This window comes from Cricetulus griseus, chromosome 4, assembly GCF_003668045.3.
Source record: "Cricetulus griseus strain 17A/GY chromosome 4, alternate assembly CriGri-PICRH-1.0, whole genome shotgun sequence".
In the NCBI taxonomy this organism is placed as follows: domain Eukaryota; kingdom Metazoa; phylum Chordata; class Mammalia; order Rodentia; family Cricetidae; genus Cricetulus; species Cricetulus griseus.
In genome coordinates this window covers 87,051,292-87,070,445 of record NC_048597.1, presented here as the reverse complement: position 1 = coordinate 87,070,445, position 19,154 = coordinate 87,051,292, and the positions used below count along the sequence as shown (strand labels likewise).

At 42.5% G+C, this 19,154-nt stretch overlaps 1 long non-coding RNA gene across 1 annotated transcript; it reads right to left on the bottom strand.

The window, feature by feature from the left end:
* Window positions 1–1,198: 1,198 nt before the first annotated feature.
* On the bottom strand, window positions 1,199–8,216 carry LOC107978019. Its single transcript, XR_003485036.2, has 3 exons — window positions 5,425–8,216; window positions 1,969–2,061; window positions 1,199–1,884 (listed from the first exon to the last, which is right to left on the bottom strand). It is a non-coding gene; the product is annotated as an uncharacterized LOC107978019 (long non-coding RNA).
* Between the last annotated feature and the right edge of the window lie 10,938 nt (window positions 8,217–19,154).

Sequence of the window (19,154 nt, the reverse complement as noted above, 5' to 3'; positions counted from 1 at the left end):
CTGATAAAGGAATGAATTCTGGGGCTGGAGAGATGGGTCACTGGCAAAGTGCTTAGATCCCCAACACCTACAGAGAAAAACAGTCCAGGCCTCGTGGTGCAGTTATAATCACAACATTGGGAGACAGAGACAGGAAGATCATGGGGACTTGCTGGCTTGTCATTCCAGCAGCATGGGTGAGCTCCAGGTCCCAGAGAGAGGCCCTGCTTTAGAAAATAAGCATTAGTGATGGTTAAAAGCAGGCATTTAGACCAGCACCCCATAGGTTCATGGGACACTGCAAAATACAGGGCAGAAAGAACATAAGAGTTGGAAGATAGGGTGAAGGGCTGCAAAACGTGGCCATCTGGGTACAATATGGTACAGCCATTGCGGTCAGGAACACTCAATAGCAGTGGATGACTACACTGGGTCTGCTCAGGAGTGGTCCTAGCAACAACCAGGCATGAAGCTGGGGCACAGAAGGCTCTACTTCATGCTGGTAAACTAATTTTTACTGACATATTCAGAGAATGCAGGAGTCCTTACCTTCCGTTGCGTACCTACTGGTGACCCCACCAGGCACCAGTGGAGAGTCTGAATTCTACCATCACACAGATGACCCTGATTAAACTAAATGAATCTTGGAAGGGATGGCTAGAAAAGAGGAGGAGGTTGATGGGGTAGAAAGGACATAAGAAAGGGTGAAGGGAAGAGTAACCAGAATGCATTATATACATGTATAAAATTGTCAAAACAGTATAACTTAATAAAAAAAAGACACTCCCCCAAGACCTAAAGTAGAAAGTGATTGAGAAAACGCCTGCCATCAACCTCTGGCATCCACATGAACACATAGAAGCAAACATGCATACATGTACACATGAACACACACACACACACACACACACACACACACACACACACTTGCTATTCTGAACACTAAAACAGAATCCATGGAAGAGGTTTGAACTTAATCCAGTGTGTCTCAGAGGGCCGCTGGAGCATAGTGAACAGTGCAGATAATTTGCACCTGATTCCTCCCTCTCTGGTGCTGTCCTGAGAGAGTCCAGTTTTCCGGAAGTGAGGGACCTTGAAGGACACCATTATTGTCAGACAGCAGCAAAAGCAGAAATCAGTCACTGTGGTGATATATTATTTATGATTTATTAAAGCTTGCTTCAAAATTCAGAAAGCAAAGTCAGCTAAAAGCCGTAGAAGCAAGGCACACACCTTTAATCCCAGCAGCCAGAAGCTAGGAGGTGGTGGTACAAACCTTTAATCCCAGGACTCAGGATTAAGAGAGATAGACGATCTCTTTGAGTCCAAGGTCACTCAGATCCATACAAGAATGATCCAGTCCTAAAGAGAAACAGCTCACACAAAGATGATGTCAGCACCTGTGATCAAATGCCTTTAATTCCAGCATTAGGAAGGCATATAAAACAGAAGCAAGGTCTCAACATGAGGTATTCATTCTCCAGCCACACTGAAGATTGGAAGGCTCAGTATCAAGCAGGATAGGAAGGAGTCTCCAGCCACGCTGAGGAGAGGCAGCCATTTGGGGCTTGGTGAAGAGCTCATGTGTGGATCAGCCCTTTCAGCCTGAGCTTGAGGCAAGAGCTGGTGGTAGCTGCTTTGCTTTGCTGATCACCCACTTGAAGTTTGAACCCCAATATCAGTCTCTGGGTCTTTTATTTTTCATGCAACAAATCACTGTGTTTGGAAGGGTGTTTGTTGGCAATGAGGAAAGAATACTATTTTGTCATAAGATTCTTTAGACAATCATCCATTCCTTCAGTGAAAAACAGGAGCATCGGTGTGTTCTATGGCTCAGAGACACTAACCACAAGGAGCAGCCTCAGCAGAGAAAGATCTTTCCAGACTCCTTGTCCATTTTGTAGCCTGAAGACAAAAATAACAGTTTTCTACCCAACACCATTATTTCATCTTGGTATATTTATTTATTAAATTATAAACAGTGCTTACAACAGAGCATTCCACTCTTAGGTCCAGTAGTATTTTAACACATGACTTGAAATTAGCCAGTATTTCTGTATTTCTGGTCTTCAAATGCAATCTCTGTATTAGAGAAAATAGAAGTTAAGAAGCAGCAATAATTTTGGCTTTTGAAATTGCCTTTGTAAGTGTATTGTACTCAAACACATAGCTTGAAAATGCCATTTATATACCACTGTTTTCACCCTGCTTTTAGCATAATTATGTATCCCCATGGAAAAGTTTTAATCCCCCACCCTAGTGGTGGAGTTCTACAGGGGAATGGTATATACATGCATTTATTTATCTCTAGCAGTGAATGGTCTTTAGAAATTCCCGGGAGACCCAGCTTATGTCCTGTAGGTTCAGTCTGTTTTGTGAAGTTCAACCTTCCCTGAGTGGCTTTGCAATCACCCTGCTGAAATTCCAATCCTTTAAGTAATTTGGAAAGAAGGGAAAGGGGATGGAAGGGCCAGGGGGAGGGAGTAAGGAAGGTGGAAGCAAGGGAAAGGGAGACAAAAATCGCTCCACACATTTTTTTTTTACAGAAACCAATCACTGAATGTTATTAAATTAAGTTACACTGATTTATATCTTCTGTCAATACCTTCCAAACACTAAAATGAAGTTGCATCTTCACATGCATTGGTCAGGACCTAACCCATCATTGCTCTCTGAGCACACCCTGCTCTTCATCCTTCAAGGACCTGAAGAAAGGCAAGGTGTCCCCTGAGCCAGCTAGTACACTGTTGAATTTCTAGTCCCCAATAAGCTAGTCAGTTCTGTAACGGCCTCTGTCATTGGTCCTATAACATCCTGTCATTTATAAGAGAGCAAATACTGAAGCTTAAATGCTTTGTGTCACTGGTGCTGGCCACATAATTTGACCCTTGGTACACTTTTTAAAAGTTAATTACTATCATTAATATTATTATTACTGTGTGTACATGACGTGGGAGGCATGTAGGTCGTGAAACATGTACAGAGGTCAGAGGACAACCTTGTGGAACTGGTTTTCTCAGAACTTCTACCTTTATGTGAGTTTGGAGGCTCAATCTCAGGTCACAAGGCTTGCACAATGGCATGCAGGCCAGCCCCTTTACTTGCTGAACCACCTTGCTGGCCCTTCATATACATCTTATGAATGACTAAAAGTTAGTCACTTACTATTTATAACAAGCCTGCCATGTGAGAACTATAACTGTCATCTTGATTTTGCAAAAACTGAGATTAAAAAAAAGACAAAATAACAAAAAAGAGAGGTTGGGTATTTAGCTCAGTGGGAGAGCCCTTGCCTAGCAAGCACAGGACCCCGGGTTCAGTCCTTAACTCCAAGAAAAAGACAAAATAACAAAAGCTGAGATAAATAGACTTCAATTGTTTGCCAGATTTCACACATTTGTTAACTGGCAGACAAAATCTGATACCAATTAACTTGAATTGCATTTTAATTTTGGTCAGATGTATTAAATATTCCACTGTAATATAATCAAAATAAAAATGTCTGAGATAATTCTCAGCCTTTTCTTCATACTAAGTATTTAAAATATGGGCGTATTTTTACACTTAGGGAGCAGCGCCTATCAAATGCTCTCATTTCAGCCAGTGAAGCTGCTGCTTTTGGTGGGGCTCTGTAATGACATCACAACATGACCAGCACAACTTAACACGTCAGGATGTGGCTTCCAGTGTCTATCCCTCCACCCTTCGATTACAAACACTCGGGTGTCTTATTGTCTTCCTTAAAGCCTCTATTTTTAGTGATGTTCTATCTATTATTTGAAATTTTTATGCATTTATACAATGTATCTTGATTACATCCACTGACCACTTTCCTCCCTCTCCAACTCCCCATATGCCATCAAAATATATCTATATCTCCCTCCTGACTTTGTTTTACATTTATATGTGTGTGTGTGTTATTCTGCACATTATACATGCATACATACATACATACATACATACATACATACATATATGTATATATCTGAGTACAATCAGTGCTAACTATATGTACATGATGTGGAGCCATCCACTGGGGAGTGGGCAACCTCCAGTGGCCATTCAATGCCCCCCCATGTTACTCTCTCTCCACCAACAATTCTCAGCTGCCTATAGTGCCCCAGCTGGAGGTGGGGCGTCAGGGGCTCCTGATCATGGGTTTCCCGTTTTCTTTTTCATACACCCTTCACTTTAGTTGACAGTCCTCTGTCCCCTAGTTTCCCCATCTCCTATCCCATGCCTATAATGCACCAGTCCTCCAAAAGGGCCCACATCTTTTTGTTCCCTTCCACACGTGCTCCAAGTTAAACACACAGAACAAAAGGTACGGGCTAGGACCCATGTCTGGAACAGAGCATACAGTGCTTGTTTCTCCGGGTCTGGGTGACCATGTTCAGATAATAATCTGCAGCTCCATCCAATTACCTGCAGATTTCATTATCATTTTTAGTTGAGCAATACCCCATTGTACTACATTTTTACCATCCATCTCTCAGTTGGGAGATATCAGGATTTACTGGCAGCCTTTCTCTGTAATCCAAAATCTTATCTTTGTACTTTACATTTGTGTATACAAAACCAAGCCCCCAAATGTGCTTTTCAGAGGCAGAACACACAGGCAACAGAAAAAGAGCTTGCATTTGAGCCTTGGATCCTGTCACTTCTGGTCAAGTCTTGTGATTAAGGACAAGCCACTGATATGTTTAACCCTCATTCCTCGTTGTGAAGGCTGAATGACAACTGCCCAACTCACACGACAACTTACAAAGCAGGGGGCTTGGAAATCATAAAGAGCATGAGGTTGCTTACTGTGAGGCCCCGGGGTTTCCAGTCAGGGTAGACTCCAGCCACAAGTTCTAGCAGATCCTACTAATTGTAGTGAAAGTCCCCCCATTGCCTCATTCAGGAGGCTCTCCAGTGGGAACCAGTGATTGACAGTAGATGGTACCCCAGCCACTCATGGATTCCCATTAAACCATCTTTTCTTCTCATATATTCATACTTACAGTAAACATTGATGGATAAATTAAGCCTAGAGATTTAGACCAATTACTAGCCAAAAATATGACAATTTTTATAATATAACAAAATATAACACAGCACAATAAAAGTTGTGAGTATGGCTTCTCTTGCAAAGAGCCTCCCACAAATGTTTGCATTACTGTTAGTGTTTTCACACTAGAGTTGACTGTGGGTGTTTGAAAGTGAAGACAGTGAGATCTCAGATGAGGAGAAACTACTGTGTGGTGCTGTTTTGTTTTGTTTTGTTTTGTTTTACCAAGCTCTTCACAGTGATGTCACAAAGTTTGCTGCTCTTATGAGAGTCTTGATGAAGTCCATAGCCTCCTGGTACCTATTATTAGTTCTAGGAGTCACACCAAAGTCAATGCGTCACTTAGTAACCACATCTCAAACCAGCCGACTCTGGGTTGGGTTATAACTCACCTTGGAGACTCACCTTGCAGTTGGAGGAGCAAGCCACAGCAGTCTCAAAAATTCACCCAAGGAGCTTGTCAGGCCATGTCTGTTTTAAGTAACACTGCAAGATTTCTCAAAGGTACGACTGAGCTTAACAATTAGACAAGGTGAATATGAGCTTCTTAGCCAAAAATGCATCTGTATCATATTGCTTATGGATATTTTTCATTTTTGAGGAAAAACTCCACAGCTGCTGCCCATCACCGGCAAATGAAATCCAGAACCTTTGGCCAGCTGAGCTAGGGATGTAGCTCAATGATAGAGCCCCTGCTGAGAATGCACAAGACTCTGAGTTCAGTGCCTATTGCAGCAAAACAAACACACAGAAACTATCTGTTAAAGATGCTGAGGAGTCTGCCCACTACTTGCTATCCTCACACTGTCACTCAAACAAGACTTGAGAGATACTAGGCTTCCCATTGTTAAAACCACTTCACTTTCAGAGCCATTCAGTGGTGGCACACTGTAACAGCCAGGGCTGTTACCCAGAGAAACCCTGTCTCAAAAAAAAAACCAAAAAACAAACAAACAAAAAAAACCATCCATCCACCAATTAACCAACCAAACAAACACACAAAAACACTTCACTTTCAACATCAGTTTTCCACAAGTCCAAAGCAGAAGAGATGAAGTGAATGCCACATACAGATGCCTTACACAGATCCTCGTGTGCACAAGTGTTTACCGTATCGATTCTTTTTTTATTTTTTTCTGGTTTTCATCTCACGGTCTGGAAAAAGCACTATCCTTGAGAGCAGCCCAAATTCTATCCAGAAGCCCTTTGACAATTCAGATGAGCAACCATCTAGACAGACAGGAGCAGCCATAGCTGGTGAACTAGGGAGCATGGATATCAGCACTGGGAGCCGGGTGCTGGAGTCTGGTTTGGGTGAAACATTTTTACAAAGCAGCTTTGTTGAAGTATAATTCACATACCATGCGATCCATCCATTTACACTGCAAGCCAATGCTTTTACTGGACCCATAGAAACATACAAGCATCGCCATAGTCAACTTTAGAAGGTTTCCATACTACAAAAAGAAACCTCCTCGAGTTAGCATCAACCTCCATACCCACTCCCTGAGTCTCTTTGGTTTTCCCTGTTCTGAACAGTTTGTAAGAATGGTATTGCTCTGTGCATGTGGTGTCTGGATTTTCCTTTCTAAATAATGGTTTGTTTACTATAGTGAGTTTGTTTTTCAGCCTATGGGTGCTTGGATTGTTCCCTCTTTTGGCTATTTTAAATAATGCCCACTTGTTTGTGGGTTATTTTTAAAAATCTCTTGTGTGCATGCACTTAATCTTCCAGGTCTGTGTTCAACTTTTTAATGAAGAACCAGTCCACTTTCCAAAGTGACTAGGCCATTTGAAAACCTCACAGATGGTGTGTGTGGGCTCTATGTGTTTCTCTACGTTTCCATCAGTAAAAATACTATGTTTTCATTGATACCATTTCAGTGTAAATGGAAGAGCAAGTTTTTATGTACATTTTTTGATGACTAATGACATAAACCTTTTTTCCCACATGTCTTGAGCCACTATAAATCTTCCTAAAATGTCTGCCCAGATTCTTTTTCAGGACAGCCAGGGTTATGTAGAGAGACCCTGACTCAAAAATGAATAAATAAATAGAAATAAAGGAATGTTAAGTTGGCTATCTTTTTAAAATATTGAGTAGCATAGCAGTGTTAAATAGTAGGCAAGACATAGGAATTGTGGGGGGGACATGCAAAGTACAATGATATACGTGTATGAATATGTTAAAATGAAATCCATTCTCTCATACACTATGTGTAAGACATACATTTTAAAACCCAATTTCACCTCTTGAAAAAACTGATAACCTGGCTAAAACAGTCATCCTGCTTCCCTCAGATGTCTTCATGCTCGTAGGCTGTATTCTCTTTCTCAACTATGTATGCCATGTGCACTTTGTTGCATGCTCTCTATTGCCTCCAAACACCCCCTCATCCTTAACCCTGACTGAATGTAATCTGTTATGTCTGATCCTTGAGGCTTTCTCATCCATCAATGAGGGCAGATTAAGGAAGTCCACTAACACCCAGATAAAGGAATAACAAATATTTATTTGGGGAACACCCACACAATGGAGGTAAAGAGACACTGAGGTCTTCTGCTCCTGGAGGCACAGGATGCTGTGATGCCGGTCTCAGATCAGAGAGAGAGAGAGAGAGAGAGAGAGAGAGAGAGAGAGAGAGAAAGAGAGAGATTGCTCCCAGTCCACACATAGCACCTGAGATCCCGGCTGGAAGAAGCTGGTACCTCAAAGACTTGGCTGAGTGAGTTCCCACAACACATCAGCATATCATACAATCTTTTGAACAGTTTGTTTTTCTCAAGAGATCATTCCTCTGCTTTTTTATTTTTCTTCATTCTACTCTTTTTCTCCTGTCACAATGTCTATCACATGGTTAATACCATGGCTAAAGCTGGACAGTGGTGGTGCACACCTTTCATCTCAGCACTTGGGAAGCAGAGGCAGGTGGATCTGTTATGATAAATCTTTCTGCCAAATGCCGCCTGAGCCACACCGCCATGTGTACGCTTTACGCCAGTTGCCTGCCCGAGTTAGGCCCAAATGAATACACAGAAACTTGTATTAGGTTCAAAGCTGCTAGGTCAATGACTAGCACTTCCCATCTGCTAACTCAGTCTTAACTATCATAAACCTATATATTTTATAAGACTTACCTTATCGGCGTCCCTCCCTGCTGGGATCACATCTTGCCGCTGGAGCAGGAGCGGAGGGGAAAAAAGGGGCCCTTCCTGTTTCTCCTTCGTTTAAATATGAGTCTCCTTGCTATGTCACTTCCTGCCTGGATCAGCACTTCTCTACTACATTTCCCAGAATCCTCTTTGACTCCTAGTTCCATCTACTTGCTGTCTCTTTGGCCAAACAGTATTTTATTTAACAATCAATAAGATAAACGTACACAGTACATTCCCCATCATGGATCTCTGAGTTTGAGGCCAGCCTGGTCTATAGAACAAGTTCCAGGACATTCAGAGCTACACAGAGAAACCCTGCATCCAAAAAAATAAAAACATTAAAAAACTTACGGATATGAATCTGTGGCACTGAATTAGTGGCAATGCTCTTGACTCAGACTGGTGGAGGTTCTAAGCAGTAACAAAGATCCAAAAGAAATCAGGCATTCACTAAATAAGAAATTTAACCTGTGCCTGAAATATATTCAAACTGATGATAGAAAATAGTGCAATGAGAGCACAAAGCCCATTTCTAACAACAGTGAAGGGCAATATTTTGTGTTTTCTGGAATAAGAAAGAAAATTCTAACAACCAGGGTAACAGAAGCCCCTGATCATTCTCTGTACTATCCGTTGCCTTTCTTTTGCAGAACAAGGCTTTATCACCAATGCCCAGCACACACTGTTAGAGTTTTCTAAACTGAATTAACACTGTAGATGTCTATTTAGAGAAGGTATTTCTAATAAAATAAACAAAGAGAGTAAATGTTGCCATTGTCTGATAGCTTGAAGAATTAAAATATTTCAAGTCATAAATGCTGCCGCTAAATAGATGGAGACACAGACACAGATTTGTGGGAGCAACGCATTGAAGAGCTTCTTCTGTGAAACCTCCATTAAGGGTAAAGGTTCTCAAGGGAATTTCAGTAAGACTAGCTGGGCCTGGAAAGGTGTGCTTCACAAGAAATGTTAAATTCTTCCAAGTTATTAAAAAAAAATGAGCCACATTCTTCCCTTGGTTGATACCCAAGTGTCCTGAGCTTTGGGGTCAGTTGAGCTGGTGGATGCCACCTTCTCGGTCTGAAGCTGGGTTGAGATTTGTATCAGAGAATGGATGTTGTTTGTGTGGGTTCAGGGTAGGGTGACCTTAGGACAGTTTGTAACTCCATTACACCCTACTATTTATGAGAGTTTAAAATGTGAGGTTGAAATAGTCCAGCACTTAGTGAAGTGCGGTAGCCATCTTTCACAGGGTCCCCTTTCTACGGGAAGGGTCTCCAGCACAGAGCTGCAGGGGTTAGGCATTTCCTATGAGACCTGTAGGTGGATCTGGAAATGACAAGAACTTCTGTTACTGTGACTTTGGTGGAAGAAGACAGAGCCTGGCAGCTTTGGGGTGGAGACAGTCTGGTGGCTTTGGGCTGGAGACAGAGCCTGGTGGCTTTGGGTGGCATTGCACTTGGCTTTCTAGCTGTGATCCTATTGGGATGCTCTGATCAGGCTCAGTGCCCCTTTTGCTTTTTGGAGGAAAGGTTGCCCGGTACCTGCCCTTCTCTGCTCCCTGATCCTGCCTCCATTCATTACACCATTAACAACTTCCATGACTACAGTAAAAAGGAGATAGTAGACTGCCCTAAAAGAGTCTCAATAAATCACCGTACAATGAATGACCCAGCACAGCCATGTGTTGGAAGCATAATCCCACCATGCAAACACTAGTAATGATTTTTTTTCCCTAAATTTACATTAAGTACTGAGCAAAAGACAGAGATAGATTAGCCATCCCCTCTGTGGATAAGCTCAGTACTAGTGTCACTTTAGAGGAGTCCATAACTCAGAGCTGGGCATGGCCTTCACGGTGGAGACCAGTGCAAGAAAAGGAGGGAAATCAATGGTCCATACAGCAGGGGGAGTTGAACTGTAAAAGCACTTGCTGTGGCTCCAGAGATTTTTGTATTTAATGTGACAGGATGACATCCCAGCAAAGCTTCCTCACTTGGGAAGGTATCTGCAACTGCAGGGCAGACGGGTCAATACAAAAGATAAAGCGTCATTATTAGGAGGCCAGGGGAAGCATTAGGAAAGGAGGAGGTTAGAGCCTCTCTCACTTTGTAGAGTGTAGGTCGTTTATGTCTTCACTCAGTGTGTAGTCCCAAGTGCAGACTCTGGAGGCCAGGCTAATTCACACATCAGCTGGGTGACCTGGGTAAGAAGCCATCATCTGGCCATGCTTAGTTTCCTGTCTGCTGAGTATGGACAGCCACAATGCCTCTCGGAATTGTCATAGGGATAAAATAAGTCCCATGGGTAAAGTTCTTAAAACAGTATCTGATATATAGTAGAAGATACTAAATATCCCCAAAATATCTATTCCCAGGCAGAGTTCTGGGTAGTGGACATATGATGGTGATTACAACTTGACACTTGATAGAGCCTACTTGCTAGGGAAAGTTGACAAAACACGGAGGCAAGTTCTGAGTTAGTGTGACCCTGGGTCCTGGTTTGCTTTCTGTTGTTGTGATAAACACCATGATCAAAAGCAACTTCAAGAAGGAAAAACTTTGTTTGACTTACACTTCCCCTCACAGCCCATCCGTGAGTGAAGTCAGGGCAGGAACTCATTCAGGAGCAGAGACAGTAACTCTAGAGGGGTGCCTCTGCTTTACTGGCTTGCTAGCCTTCGCTCAGCTCACCTGTCTTATATAGCTCAGGCCTGCCTGTCCAAGGATGGTACCCATGGTGCTGTACCCTCCTCCATCAACTAGCAATTAGGAAATTTAGAAAAATACCCCACAGGCCAATCTGATGGAGGCAGTTTTTCAGTTGAGGTTCCCTCTTCCCAGGCAACAATCACGATTAGCCATGGCACAGACATCATGGAAATACTAAACATAAGAGAGAGAGGATGGGTGAGGGCCTGGTGCTGTCTGTGAGAACAGCCAGAGAAGAAGGCCTCTTCACTAAGAAAACATCTGAACCGAGATTTAAGGAAAAGTCAGCATCAAGTTTTGGAAATTCTCTCTGGAAAAAAGATCTGTGCCACTTAGTTAGGAAAGTAAGTTTTATGTCTAGAACAATAGGTTGCTTTTTTTTCCAGTAGAACATTGTTCTAGGTTGGGTTGGAGAGAGACATTAACAGTGAAGCATGTGTACCACTCTTGCAGAGGACCCATGTTCAATTCCCAGCACCTATATCAGGTGGTTTACAACTGCCTGTACCAGGTCCAGGGGAACCTACAGTGCTTCTGGCCTCTGAAGTCACCTGCACTCATATGCACTAATATGCATTAAGAATACAGCTTAAGGCCCATGGTATTCTAGTCTATGGCTCACGTATCTATTTGAACGTGCACCCACACACTGTGTGTGTGTGTGTGTGTGTGTGTGTGTGTGTGTGTGTGTGTGTGTGTGTGTGTGTATCTGTGTGTCTGTGTGTTTGTGTGTCTGTGTGTGAGTGTTCTTACGCACACATTAGAGTCAGGCAGAGGGGTGGGGAGTCGGAAGTAAGTAAACTTTACTCCAGCAGACACAGCCCCACCCTCTTCCTGGATGACCATGTGCCCTCCCTGTTTGGGGGGGTGGGGTGTTACAGGAAGCACAGAGGGAAGTGAACACCATAAGTCACCCAAAGCAGCGCCTGCCCTCCCACCCCAGGGACTCATATGGACACTCATTCTTAAAGATGTATGCAGTGGTCTGGGAGGGGAAATGCCAGCAGCACCTCAAATACAGTTTGAAAACAGCCTGGTGGCAGCCCCTTGTCATGGCCTTCTGCTATTGTGACTTATTCTTAGTCATGCCTGCAGGTTAAGGGGCATATCTGAGATTCTCTTTCTGGAACACTGCTGATTCCAAGCTGCCACCCATGCATTCCAAACACACTCCTGTTCCAAAACATTGTGCCATCCCAACTCTGCCCCCTTAAGTAGCAAAGGAGAACTTCTCTTTGATCATTCCTGTTTGTTGAAGAACATCCTTCTGGGTCTCTTGCTTTTACAGAAAAGACTTCAAAGGAAACACACCTGGGGAAAGATTTACACCAGCAAACATCCTGCTGCCTTTCTTTCTTTTTTTTTTTTCTGGTGCCTTGTTTACATGCCTGCATGTCCCCCCTCTCTTTAAATCCGCTACTTACCACGAATGCTCTGTAGTCCCCTGGTGTCTTTGTCAATATCCTGGGAGCCACAGAGGTAACATGTGCTCTCCGATACCTGTGATGAGCTTGTATGAACACCATCTATTCCAGCCTATTCTGTGAATCGATGGACATCGTTCACACCAGCTACTAAACTAATTACAGATGGAGGTTTGTGCATGCCTCAAGAGGGCTCCAGTGGAATCTGTAGCCAAACAGTCCTGTTCATAGCACACAAAGAAAGAAAATACAAAGAAGTAGAAATAAAAAAAACCTTGACAAGAATTCACAGTGAGTCTGGAATTGATTCTTTTATCTATAGAGTAAGTGGGAGCTTGGTGTGCCTTAGTTTTATAGTGATGTAAAATGAGAAATATTAGTGTGATTTCCATTGTTTGGTACCCAGATAGACTGCACATTACTGAAGGAGTGTAGCCTCAAGCCTCTTACACAGTGATGGCAGTGTGCAATAATGCCATGTTAGGACACATTCTGTAGCTCATATCTGTGTTCTGTCTTATTAGTGACATGATGAAGCATAAAATATTTATGTATAGCTTATTACCTTTCTTTTCACAAGAGAGTGTCATGGCATCTACAAGATAATCAAAGATGAAGTATGTTGTGTTGATACTATTTTTAGAATTAGTATATGCATGTCCATGATCCAACAATCTTCAGCACCATCTACACACTTCTTATTCTCCAGGCATTCCTTTAGCCCTTGGCTTCTGCCAAAATTATCCTAAAATGATTCATTTCAAAATATCATAATTCCTACACTATCATTCTGAAGTCTACACATGTACACACATACATAGACACAGATACACACATGTACATATACTTATGCTCACACACACATTTACACATATACACACACACCCCTCATTCCCACCAAACCAATGTGTTATCTTGGCTACAATTGTCTACAATTGTAGCACAATAAAATAAAAGACCCAGAGACTGATATTGGGGTTCAAGCTTCAAGCCAAAGATGGGAAAAGCAAAGCAGCCAGGCACTAGCTCTCACTCTACCTCAGACTGAAAGGCAATCCTGGCTCCGCCAAACCTCAGACTGCTGCCTCTCCTCAGTGTGGCTGGAGAATCCTGAGACGTCAGTGTCTTCCTGTCCTCAATGTGGCTAGAGAATGAATGATAATACTGACTACTGAAGCCCCTGCTCCTGTCTTTTATACCCCTCTAGTGCTGAGGTTAAAGGCATGTAATCCCAGGTTCTGAGGTCATCTTTGTGTGAGCTGTTTCTCTTAGCACTGGATCAATTTCATGTAGTTAGTGTGGACTTGAACTAACAGAAATCTGTCTGCCTCTCGATCCCGAGTCCTGGGATTAAAGATATGTGCCTGGCTCTATGGCTTGTGGGTGACTTTGCTTTCTGAATTCTCAGGCAAGCTTTAATAAATCATAAATAATATACCACCACGTACAATGATGCAAACCACCAGATCCTTATTTAGGAGAGAGACTCTGCTTACATTTTTAAGGGCTGTGGATGTATGTACATATATGTGCAGGTGCCCATAGGGGACAGATATAAAGCATCTGGAGCTGGACTTACAGACAGTTCTAAACCCTCCGTCTTGGCTGCTGGGAACCCAGGTCCTCTACAAGAGCAGTTTGTGCTCTTAACTGCTGAGCCATCTCTCCAACCCATGCTTACATTTTCTTTTTAACTTGTTATATTTACTGGGTAGTTCTTGTTGCTCCAAGGGCTGAAATAACTATACTCTGATCGCCAGCCTGACTTTATCCAGAAGGGAAGAGCTACACAGCTGGCTTCCAAAACCAGCTATAAGAGGTCACTCCTTTCAAATATTCTTTTCTTCCTTTTTCTGGCATCCTGGCTGTGGTGGTGATGGTGATTGCAGGCACATTCTGTCTCCAAATGTGGGAGACATACAGTTTGAGCCTAAGGATACTACCTATCACCTCTCACGTGTAGATAGTGTCATACTTATACACATGTTCAAAGTATGAAAACATATTTTTGTACTCTCTGGCTTTTGTATTGGCCTAAGTCTTGATTGCATTACCTGCTGTTTTGTGCTGACAGTTTAGTATTTTGTTTATTTTGAATTTGTGTGCAATTGACAGTTGTTGAATATTTCTGAGGATACCACACAATGCTTTGAGAGACATATAGGTAACATTTTGTAATGTTCAGGTCAGGTAAATACAGCTGTCTCCTTAAATGATGATCACTTTTTGATGATGAAAATATGCACGAGTTCTTTCTCCCATCATCATCATCATCACATCAGCATCATCAACAAACAGCAGAAGCTCTGTTGCTTGTCTATCAGCTGTCTGCCCTTCTTCTCTCCCTTCATTTGCTGTGGCCAATAGTAACCACCATTCTTTTCTCAGTTTCTACAAGCTCAACATTAAAATCTAGATGACATATAAGTGATGGTGTATCGTATTTGTCTTTCTGTGACCCGATTACTTTACTTAACACAGTGGCCTCCAGTTCCATCTGCTTTTCAATTTTAATACTATCATCCTCAACTTGAAGATAATGTATAATATCTACACATCACATTTTTAAATATCACAAAGATGGGAAAATAATAGATATAAATGATGACAAATAAGATTTTTAAAAATATTCGGCTATGTTGGAACAATAGGCCCTACACCCATAGGACTAAATTAAAAAAAAAAAAAAATGAAGCACGCCCGAGCTGTCAGTAGGCTGCTTCAGACATTCAAGTCATCGGGTAATTTGAAGCCAGGAGGAACTTAACCTTGCAAAGGTTTATTCATGGGAACTGGTAAGGAATGAGAAGGTTATGAAAACTATCTAATCATGATACAAATCAGTTAAAGAGAAGAAAGGAAAAGTTGAAAAAAAATTATTGACTTCCATCATGCAATCTAATGAAAACTACATGGCCTCAGGAGTGTCAGTGGGGACCAGTGGCAAGAGTCCCCATGGCTCTCAGAGACTGACTTCTTGGCAAGGCTGCTGTGTTCCGTGCCTGGCTAACAGTAACCCACAGACTTCACTCCATTCAAATGAAACAAAGGTGTTTCAGAGCTTGTAGCTGGGCCCAGGGTCAGTCATTCCATGCACTAGTTACTCTTCTCCTTGCTGTAGCCAAATGCCTAACAGAAGTAATTTAAGGTAGAAAAGGCTGATTTTGGCTCATTGCTCAGGAGCTGAGTCCATCATGGCAGGGAAAACAAGGCAACTGGGTCACCCAGATGTGTGGTAGCAGAAGCTTGTCGCATGGCTTAATCTCATCTTAGCAGAGCAAGGGGCAGAGAGATCTGTGCTGGAAGCTGAGTAAGGACTCAACCTTTGGAGACTGGAGTCCAGGGACCCATGTCTGCCTCCCAAACAGTGTTGCCATCTGGGAACCAAGAATGCAAACACGTGAGCCCATGGGGAACACCTCAGAATCAAACCACTGCCTACACGGAACATTTGTGAGAAAGAACATATGTAATTTGCCTGTTCAAAACTCTATTCTAGCCAGGCAGTGGAGGTACATGCCTTTAATCCCAGTACTTGGGAGGCAGAGGAAGGTGGATCTCTGTCAGTTCGAGGCCATCCTGGTCTACAGAGTGAGTTCCAGGACTATTCAGAGAAACCCTGTCTCAAAAACAAAATAAAACAAAAAAACCCTCCACTATAATTATACTATGAAAATGTTTTATGGACAAGCAATTCAAAACAAAGCTGAGGTCTTAAAAATGCAATTTTGTCATAGCATGTTCTGCCTAAGTTTGTGTATAGAAATCCCCATACCCACAGAGATGGTATTGGGCACTAGGAGTCTTGGGGTGATTAGCTGGTGATTAGGTCATAGCAGCAGGGCCCTCTTGAATGAGATTAGTGGCCTTATAAATAGTCCTCAGACCTGGCTTTTTCCACCACTGAGGTTAGAGCTGTGGTTCTCAACCTATGGGTCATAACCCCTTTGGGGATCAAATGACCCTTTCATAGGAGTTGAATACCAGATATCTTGCATAAAATCAGATATTTGCATCACAATTCATAACAGTAGCAAAATTACAGTCATGAAGTAGCAGTGAAAATAATTTTATGGTTGGGTCACCACAGCATGAAGTATTAAAGGGCCGTAGCATTAGGAAGGAAGGATGAAAAGCACTGGGTTAGAAGAACAGGAAGGCAGGTTAAGGAATAAGGGCGTCAAATTCTCAAGACTGCTTCCTGCTGATGTGGGGGGCATTGACCATCTTTGGGGGACCCGAGAAGGTTGGGGTGCTGCCACATCCTGGGGTAGCTGGTTGTTTCATTGCAGTCCAGGCTGTATGGAACTCCCTGATGCCTCTTAGACCTGTTTGTTTGGATCCAATTCAGCTCCCTGGAACTTACAAAAATCCTTAGATTTTATTGGAACATAAGTATTAGACACATTAGCAGCATATTTATGTTAGAAGCAACTTGGCTGAAAGCATTACCATTTTTAAATTGACAGATTTTTTCTTTTAGGACAATGAAAAGCATCTTAATCTTGACCTAGTAGTTATGATCGTACAGTGGTATTGTAGAACTGACTATGAACAGTAGCATGAGAAATAGAGAAATCAGGAACATATTTCATTCTTTTTAATGTCTTAACTCACTTTATCATCACTTAAGCCTTTTTATCCTCAGACCTTTATAACTTTAATTCATAACCCTACATTACCATCTTAGACCTTCCATTCTCAGACCTTCATAACTTGCATTTATCCACCGTGTTAGACCTTCCATCCTCAGACCTTCATAACTACATTCTCAGACCTTCATACACCTTTTCCTATCTTCACATAGATAAACCCTAAAATACCTGTTCCTGGAATCTGTTTTGCTTTAAGCTAGCAAGACTACCAGTCGTCAAAAGCATCAGAGTTCTTGAGAAGGATAAGATTTTACCTGAGTCAATGATTAAAGAATAACAGAGACTTTCCAGCAGGCTGCATGGACAGCCACCCCCAAGGTCCACCATCCATAGTAGCGGGCTGCAGGACACCTGCATTCTTGCTGATAGCATGTGACCTGTGGATTACAGACTATAGGAAGACTCGCCTACCGTTGGCCCAAGCAACGTGGGAAAGTCGATTCCACTTGTCATCTTGTCCATGGTCTGGAGCACCTTGTAGCAGCAGAGGTGAAGGGCAGGGTTGCTCAGTGACTAGCATTGTCACTGACTCGAGATGAAGTTTCTTCAGTGCCCATCAGTCTTCTTGCAAGAAATGGGGTGGAGCCAGCAGCTGTCCTATCTCTCTGTTATAAAAAGCTTTTTAACAAAACATTTTAAATGCCATATTCTCTAGATCTCAGAGCATTTGAGGGCTGTCTGTTTAGTATCTCAGAAGTTAAGAGTTGGCCTTTAGTTAGAGAAAAAATCCTTTTTGTAATAAAAGCTGCACCTTTGTAAACGGCTTACAGTGGTATAAATATTTTGTTAGTTTGAAATAGACCTTTATGATTTTAAACTTTCATCATCATTTAAAGATACATGAATGAAATTTAAGTTGTATAGACTTATCTTATATTTTAAATATAGTTAAATAAGACCTTTATGACTTTAAATGTTTACCATCATTTTAAAGTTACATAGCAATTTAGAAATATGAGACTTAGCACAGTTTAATTTAAGTTTTATATAGAGTTAGATAAGTATAAACTTAAATTACAGGTAGAGACAAGCAGGACTGGATAACAGTAAAAGGGGAAACCAGAATGTAATCTCTGATCCGTAGATTGTAGCAGACAGACAGGAGATTTAAAGGGACTGGGTAGACTTAAACAGAGGGCCCTGGAAAGGCACAGTATTTAGTAAGCAAGCCATGAACAACAGAGCCAGTGAAAGAAGAAATCACAGACAAAAAAATAAAATAAAATAAAAAGCAAAAAGATCTGGCAGAGATCAAAACTCCAGCAGACAGGTTTGCTGGCACAGGCTGCTGGAGTGGGCATGCCTACAGGTAGGTCACATGACCAAGATGGCAGCGACCATAAGCCGATTTTTTGTCTGTTTACCTGCTTGCTGGATGAAACCAGAAAGGTTTCTGTATGCATTTCCCATGGGTGAGGCAAGTGGAAAACCGGCAAAAAGCTCCTCTCCAGATGCACGTCTGCCTGTGGGAGTTGCCAGGGGCCTGGCCCCAAAGGGGACACAGCCGTCCCGAAACCGAAAAAATGACCCAGCGGTCTGAACTGAAAAAGCAAAAAAGTACCACTCCTGGAGCGGGATCCCATGCCTGACCCTCAGGAAATGCACCCAACAAGTGAAAGAAGAAATAAAAAGCAAGATGTCTGGTGGCAGTGCTTGCCTGTGCAAGTCACTGAACTGAGTGGGCAGGCCTAAGCTAGTCACATGGTTAGGATGGCACGTGACCAAGATGGCGGCCCCCAGGTTAGCCCACATGGCCAAGATGGCGGCCCCCGTAAGCACATTCTCAATTGCCAGAAGAAGTTTTTCTCCATGAGTCAAATCTCATTCGTGTGGAAGAATGAAAACCAGCAAACAAACAAAAAAATTCTCAGAGTGTCTCAAGCAGACATTGCCAACCAAGAAGAAACACGGTCAGAGAAAGAACAAACAGAAGATGAGGGACATTCCCAGGTGAAAGAAAGTTCCCAGTGGGAGGCAGAACTCCGCTCATTTACCTATTCGCTGGCAGTAACCAGAAGGTACCGTAAAATGTGTTTCCCATGGGTGAGGCCAAAACGGCACAGATTGCTCTGTCTGAGAGCACCAGGCAGAAAGCCCGAAAGAGGCTCAGCAGTCCGAAACCAAAAAAAATGTACCCAGAGTGAACTCCAAAATGCAGTGCTGGGTCTGCCCCATG